Below are 8,189 nucleotides of genomic sequence, written 5' to 3'. Positions count from 1 at the left end.
CCTTCAAAATACTTCTATATAACATTGTAAGTAATTTTTACAATGCTGACAAAGTGTAAATTTTGCTGATTGCATCTGGCCTCCTTTTTGGCAATCCTAATACAGAGATGACTGAATTGCTGTCATGCCTGTGTATTTCTTAGTCACCTACAAAATAATTTCCAGGTTTAAGAAAGATAGGGTTCTAAATTAGAAAGACAATACATCAACAGATCAAATCCTGTTTCAAACTCTGATCAATATCTGATATTGCAGGATGAAGAAAAAGCCCTGTTCTTAACCATCCACCTATTTATCAGTTACTACATGTGAAGAAAGGTGTTCTTTCTGATCTTTACAGGCAATCTGCTTAATCTTTGATGAATAAGATTTGAATAGCCTTATTTTTACCTTATTTTATAAATCTAATGGGAAATAATTAGGTTTACATAAATAATTCATCCACAGTATTTGATTGTTGGAAGCAAACCAACTTTGGACAATTCCTTTATTCTGAAATCACAGGATGACTGACACCAGCATGTACAACAGGAGAACAGAAAGCATTATATTATATTGATGAATTATGTCAAGGACATGCACCATATGGTGTTCAATGATAAACAGAAGTTGGAAAAAAAAAGGAGAGAGGATAGCAATGACTCTTTACATGAGGGTGCTTCTGTAATGTTTAGCAGAACAGCTGAATGGCCAAGAATGAGTATGCCACTATACTACTAAAGATATTGTAAAGTTACTAAGATTTTAAATCTAGTAAATCAAAGTTTCTTTGTACATTATAGACAAAAACCTGAACGTGTGCAAATCAACAGCAAAATAACCATTTCCTTCACTATGACAAAAATTTCCCTCCATTTCTATAATGATTTAATAATTAAAGCTTTTGATAGTATCAAAAACTGTAGTAGTATCATCTTTTAAACATAGATATCTGACTTTTCTCAGAGGTTCTTTGACTACTGGTACAGTATGGGCTTCACATGTATCCAAGCAGCTATACAGTAAAGCTGATCAACTGCCTTCTGAAATCAGTGGAAGGTCTCGAAATCATTTTGATAATCACCAGTTCAATAAACACAAGTTTTCTGAAAGAATAATGCACCTCCTAGAAAAAAATTAAGACTTTAGATGGCTGTTAGAAATAGATGAAAATTTCTATTAGGAAGAAAAAGCAAATTTTCTGTTTGTATCTTTAGTATTAACAAGTTTAGGTAAGGTACAATATGCAAGATAGGCCCAGTGCTATGGTCCTGAATGTACCTCCACATCTACGTCATTGTCTTCTTCCACAGTCTTAAACATCTAAAAAAACACTTACTTGATCTTTTAGGTACCTTGTTCTAAGGCACTTCTCCTGCAATGCCCATAGAAGCTTGTGAGTTTACACTTGTAACAATGCTTAAATAAATTTTCATATATGATACTGCTATAACTCATTTATCCTTATCATGTTCTCTCCTTGCTGTTTATTAGCTCCATTTGTTATGTCACATTTAAAATTAGATTGGGTGATATTTGGCGAAGGAATCATTAGTAGGTTTCAATCAGAACTCTAATTATGTTGCTACTGGAGGGTGCTGAGGAAGCCATAGCTGAGTGAACAGATGTACTCATTTTTAATAGGGGAAGTCATGTCATAGTAAATTACTGCTCTATTTTCTAGAATATGGGCCAGTTGAAGGACTTGCAGGTAAAAAGTGGTAACAGAACTGAAACTGAAAAGGCATTACATATCTGACATACTAAGCGCAGACACTTTGTGCTGCTGCTCAGACACTGCACACTGCTGCAGAATGCAAATAGACCCAAGGCTTCTTCCACTGGTTACCAACAAAGCAGCAGAAAGGCAGAGCTTCTGGAAAAGATAAACAAGGTGCTGACAGGAAAAGGTACAAGAGAAAGGAAGTGTTTATTGCTTGGCAATGTGAAAGAACCACAGTAGCTTTTTCTGGGGGCAAGATAATTTACCAGCAGAGGCACTAATGGCCTGAAAAGCCAAATTTCTGCTTCCTAGAAGAAATAGTCTGCTCTGGCTGAGTGGAAGAATGACAGAAAAGATATAGAAGCTAATTAAGAGCTTACTAAGCTAAGCAAGAAGCTTATGATGACAAAAGGGCCTAGGTCTGTAGGCCCTGAATAAATACATACAACTTGATCCTGTCTAGACTAAATCCCCACGTAAAGCAATGGAAAAAAATGAACAGTCCAAGCTGCAGACAGACACCATATATCTGAGTTCACTAGACGCATGCACTGTGATGGAAATGAGACTGAAGATAAATGTGGGGGAACACAGCAGCTGGACCAGACAACTCCAGCTCAGCATCCTGTCTCTCGCAGCAGCCAAAGATGCACAGGACAGAGTAGAAAAGCAGGGCAAATAGAATTTCCCTGGACATTCTCCCAGTCTTCAACCATTGTGTCCCAGGGGCTCTTTGAGCCAGATGTAGCTTCCACAAATTTAGTATACATTACAGATTTTTCTTCTGTGAGTTTATGCGGCCTCCTCCCTGAACTCATGTAAACTTTTAGCCTCCACAGTATCCTGTGGCAAGGACTTCTACAGTGTAACTATGCCCTGAGTGAAGAACCACATTCTTCTCCTTGTTTTGAACCTGTCAAGCGCTACTTTGAGTTCATGCCCCTTAGTTCCCACAAGCAGCATAAGCCTCCTGTGCTCAAGGTCTTCCAGTCCAGCATGACTGGTCAATGAGTACTGAAGCTAGGACCAGGAAGTCATACAATATTCATGCTTCTTTATACTGGTGAGAAAGGCCAAGGAATGCATGTCAGCACTGTATCACTGATCATCTATACTACCCAAGACTAAGCATGTTCCTTGGCACAATTTTGTCTCATTCTCAATAATGCTTTCTAAGCCAATGCCAAGGCGTGCTCTGGAGAACAGCACATGCTAGGGATTGTTCCTAACAGGCAGCATGGAGAAGACAGCACCACTTCTGGCTTCCTTCACCTTACCCAATCCTCCAGCACTACCCTAGCAGGCCCTTCATCCTCCAATACATGCCATATGCACTCATGTCATACCCCAGGGTATGTCATACATATGTTCAGTGTGGTGCTCTGAAAACTTCACTCCGGTAGGATGCAACTCAGCCCTCACATTATATCAGACAGTCAAGATGGAAAATACCACATACAAAATAGTTTTTATGTCTTAGACACTCCCCACTGGGACCAGAGGAGATTGAGGGCCAAGTGTGATGTAGTCTGTATGCTAGACACACCAAAGTCTGTATCACGCGGCTTCAGGCCCAGAGAATGGTCCTTAAGCCTAGTTTGATTTAGTAGCACACATACAGCCTTAGTTTACATCTATACTGATAGACCACACAGGGCCAGGGCCCACATCATTAAACTGTTTACAAGATCCTTGCCATGATTTTGGCTTCGGCCAGTGAATACTCGCTCAAAGCGAAGCCTCGGTATTGTCTGGGGAATAGCAAAGGTCAGGAGCTTTTCTCAGTAGGCCCCATGGATGGGAACAAACAATTGGTGTCCTCCTCCATAACGTCTGGTGACAGCTGGTCTCATTAACAGAGAATGGTCACTCTCTGGTTTTATTTATTAGTACAGGTGTTTGTTGTGATTAGCAAGTAAAGGGCAGTTTCACAAATAGAACTGTACAAGTTTATGTGGCCTTTCAGACATGATCTGCAATGTAGTATGTCTAGAGCTCTCAAGTAGAACCCATTGGCCAGGTCCAAAAAGATGTGCTAGCACCCAAAGAGGCAAGATATGCTGATCTTGCTCTTTACCTCTTCACCTCTTTCCTATAAAGCTTGTTAGCTTATCTTTTAGGTACAAAGAACTCATTTCAGTTCTGACCTCTGATACAGACTTCTAATCAGCCACCACACAAGGATATTACAAACTGCTAAAAGGAAAGAAGACTAAATGCAGAGAAAGTAGTAGAAAAAGAACAGGTTCCAGAAAGGAAAATTTTGTAGGAGACAGCAAAAGTGATGGTCTGTGCACATGTACTTTGACTGCTACTCATAACCACAGGATCCCCGTAAACAACTGCCTTAATGAAGAGCTGTTTGGAAACAAGAAGGTCCCTTATCACCCAGATCAGAAGCTATGAAATAGAGGCCATTTACAAAACTACCAAGAATGGTCATAGGTCTCTATATGAAAATGAAATAAAGTTGAGGACAGGGCAGCAAAAATAGCCCTAATGCATCATTCTGACAATGTGGCTCCACAAAATTTCAAACTGAGTGAAGCTGGCACAAGCACGGTCTTGCCAACCCCTCACACCCAGTTTAGTCTATAGGAGAAATTCCAGTGACCTTGACTGGTAAAAAATAATTACTTTCATTGCCCATTTAGCTCACTAAACCCGCTTTTCATGGAATTAGATAAGTACAGTAACAGAAAAGGGTAAAGGGTAGAAAATTGGGAGGGGGGGAGAAAGAAGCACAGCAGCCACAACTTAGATCATTTAAAGACGTTATAAAGTGCTAGCCTATGCACCTTGTTTCTCTATCACAAAACAGTGCTGTCACATATGTGCAGCTAGAAAAGAATTCATAAATTTTAACAACTGCGTATCTGAAGGATGAACTTAATGATTCTTCAAGGCCTGCACAGCCTGATGGTTTAAACTGATTCTTCCAGATGATCGACACCTGAGGCAAAATGAAACAAGAGAACAGCTTTGCTGTGAATACAGCAAATTATTCATATGAACTCAGTCCTACTTGCACTAAAGTTTAAAAAGAGGCTCTTCACACAGTTGAAGATGAGTTCTTCACTGTAAGAAAATGTAAATTCAGACAGACACTTGAAGAAGTGGAAGGACAAAATAGATGAAGAGAACTAATGCAAAATATTTATTTAACCTATTATGTCTTATTTTCCTTAAATTCAACAGCACAGCACTCTGTTCCTCAAGGTGTGTTTAACATTTAATGCTGGGTTCTGCATTGCCTACTTTAACAAAACCCACTAATTTTAAAGTTATCTTGCCTAAGAAAGATAAGAACCAGAGGAATGATCAGAAGACCTTATGACACAGTTTTCCTTTTTGTCCAACAATAAGAAAAGCACCTGTTTTGTCACTACAGAGTTGTAATATTGGGGAACAGGAAGTCAATCATCTAATCTCAGCTGGCAGAGCTTTTCAGCACAAAGAGCTCTGGGACTGTGGTACTTTCCAATCCGTATCAATAGCAATACAGCTGTAGGAAGACATATCAATACTAATAGCTTTTCATAGTAGGTATTGTTCTGTGGTAATTTTCCAAGACCACAGTCATGTAACAGTGTTATGTGCACAAATCTACTGTTACTAAAGGCAGATAAGCCTGTGGTAAACATTTTGAAAACTAAATTTCAATCCCAAATTTCTTTTGTCATTGTGTATCGGATGTTTTAATGTATAAAACAGGACATGGTTTAGTGGTGGACTTGGCAGTGCTAAATTAACAGTTGGAATAGATGACCTTAAAGATCTTTTCCAACCAAACCGATTCTATGATTCTATGTAGCATGTTTTGTTGTTATATATATATATGTTTATAACATAAACATGTATTAATTGAGGGTAGAAGAGTATACTGCTTTTAACTGAAAAGGAAAGTGTGAATATAAATTGTTGTTGGTCATACACACGGCATTACTTTTCATCCAGATCACAGAGAACTGTTCCCATCTCAGTAAACAGATTCCACCTACTTATATATGAACACGGTTGGCCTCAGATTAGCTAGCAAATCTGAGTAAAATTCTGATGAGTTTACTGACTGACTAAAACATCAAAACTTGAAAGATTAGCAAACTTTACTGAAACTGACACTGAACTTCAGATGAAAGCTCTTCTGAAAATGAAGAGTCTCAGGAGAAAACTAGGAAATTCAAAAGCTTTGGTATGTCCATTGATTCAACAAATTCCCCTCTAGAAGGGAAAAGACAAATTAAGAGACATGAGCAAGACTGCTGTGGCCTGAATAAGAGAGATCCTACAAACAAAATTTGATGATTTCATAGGAGATGAAATTATGGTAGTCAAGCTCTGAAATATTAGTGAGTCCATAAAACATAGTATGTGCTATAGAACCTTCGAGTTTCTTGCGGCAATATAGGTGCTCTGATGGGGACAGGGTGACATAACCTAGAGTGACAGCCAACACAGTGGCAATAATCTACTAAGATATTTGAAACTGAAAAGAAAAATCCATCTCGATCAGCTAAGCAGCCTGAAGGATCAAAGGATGCCAAACAGTCTTCTGTCTGAAAAACACAAGTTGCTGTACAGCAAAATAGTACTTGGACTTGTTAATGGCTACTTGGATCGCTAGCAGCAATCATGCTGTAAAGCTATTTAGGAGGTCTGTATAATAACGCTCTAATTTGTTCTAACACTGTTTTAATAATTGATTTAAAACTGATTAAAAACAGTGTGTATATATATATATTTAAATACTGGATCCGGGTCTTATAATTTTACTTCAATTTGTGTATAAGATGGAGCTTCTTTTATAGTGCCTGACATTGTGTTACTTTCTAACACCACGGCTGCTGGTAGTAAGAAGCTCAAAATGTCATTTGTAGTTAAAATCTCTATTTTCAGATACATTGTCTAGTTTATTAATGCAGAGAAGTCGTTTTACCTTTTGACCTTTCTGCTGGACTGAACAAAATCAGTGAAGATGTATTTTAACAGTCCTTATATTTGAGTGAATTGTGACTGCAGCTGAAATTGCCGGTCTCCTGTACTATTCACATTAAACTTGGCCAAACCATTCCATTTTAGATATTCACTTATTTTTGTTTAGATTTATAGTGACATTAAAAAATTAATGAAGTAGAAAATCAAAGCGTTCTAGAGCATTTTAATCAGATATAAAGTACCACAACTGCAATACTTCATGCAGGCCCAGGTTTTAGAATGATAAGTTTTTTACTTAACAAACTAATTTTGTTCATCTGCTTAATTACTTTTTACAGCAACAAATAACTTAACTGAAAGCTAAAGCGTAAGCCCATGCTTAAATGCAGTGCTGAGCTAGGGCACAATTCCCAACATTTTCTCCTCAGGATAACAAGAAAACCTATGGAAGTTTAATGACCTAGTAATAAAAAGAGCTTAGGGCCCTTTCAGAGATGCTACACATCTTCACTCCTCCTTGATCTCTTCGAGAGCTGAACGTATCTAAAAGCCTACTGGACTGAGTCCTACCTGCTTAAGTCTGAAAATGATATGTTTTCACTGATACTTTTGAAAGCCTGGAGTATCTGTCAGAGCACTTGCTGGAAGGTGGCATGTGTTAGTAAAAACAGTATCTCTGAGGGCTGGAAAAAATGAGTGGGTTATAAGGAGTTATCACAGAAGTTGCAATTAAATTAAGCATAACATTGATAGACACAAGAAGAGTAGCACATCACTCAGAAATTATTAAAAAGTCAGGCGAATGAGCAAAAGATCTGAAAAAGCTTAAAAAGGCTAGTCATAAATACAGCTAACCAAAGAGAATACCAAAGGAATTAATGGTCAAATTCAGAGATTACTCTAAAGAACATCAGGTGCTGAGTGGAGAGAAGAGCCACACATGAGTAATTATAGAGCTACAAAATCTAAATTTAGAAAATGGCAGAGGAACAGGACACTCTGTGGTGCTGACTAGAACAAAGGGACTCAAAGTGTAAGCAGTGGGCAGGATGTTGCTGCTGCAGCTTTCACAGAATCAACCACGTACAAGGGCAGTGCTGACAAAGCAGTACAAGGTGAATTTGCTAATTCATGGCAATCTGCAAATAAAACTGATTCATGAGTGTCTATGAGAGTAACGTAACTATTTTGGATAAATAGGTAACATGGTACTAACTGATGTGCTTTCTCTTTGCCCCCACTAGGTTTATGTGATCTTTATGAGCAACTTGAATGTCTAGGTTAATGAAGCTATTACCTGCACTATGGCTTTCTAAGTGAAAAAATGTGAACACAGAGTTGATAAAATATCAACAGTCACATGAACTTTTCACGTGATTGTATTTTTTTCACAGAAATCATGTAAGTAAAAAAATTAGGCTGACATTTTAGCCTATTCATGTGTATACTCACGTTTTATTACTTTAAGAAATTCTTCTTCTGCTTTCCAATAATATCATTTGTGCATGATGCTTCATTTATTAGGGCTATTACACAAACAATCAAAATGAGA

This window comes from Nyctibius grandis, chromosome 2 (assembly GCF_013368605.1).
Source record: "Nyctibius grandis isolate bNycGra1 chromosome 2, bNycGra1.pri, whole genome shotgun sequence".
Classification (NCBI taxonomy): domain Eukaryota; kingdom Metazoa; phylum Chordata; class Aves; order Nyctibiiformes; family Nyctibiidae; genus Nyctibius; species Nyctibius grandis.
The sequence above is the reverse complement of the archived record's forward strand: the minus strand, read 5'-3'. Positions refer to the sequence as shown.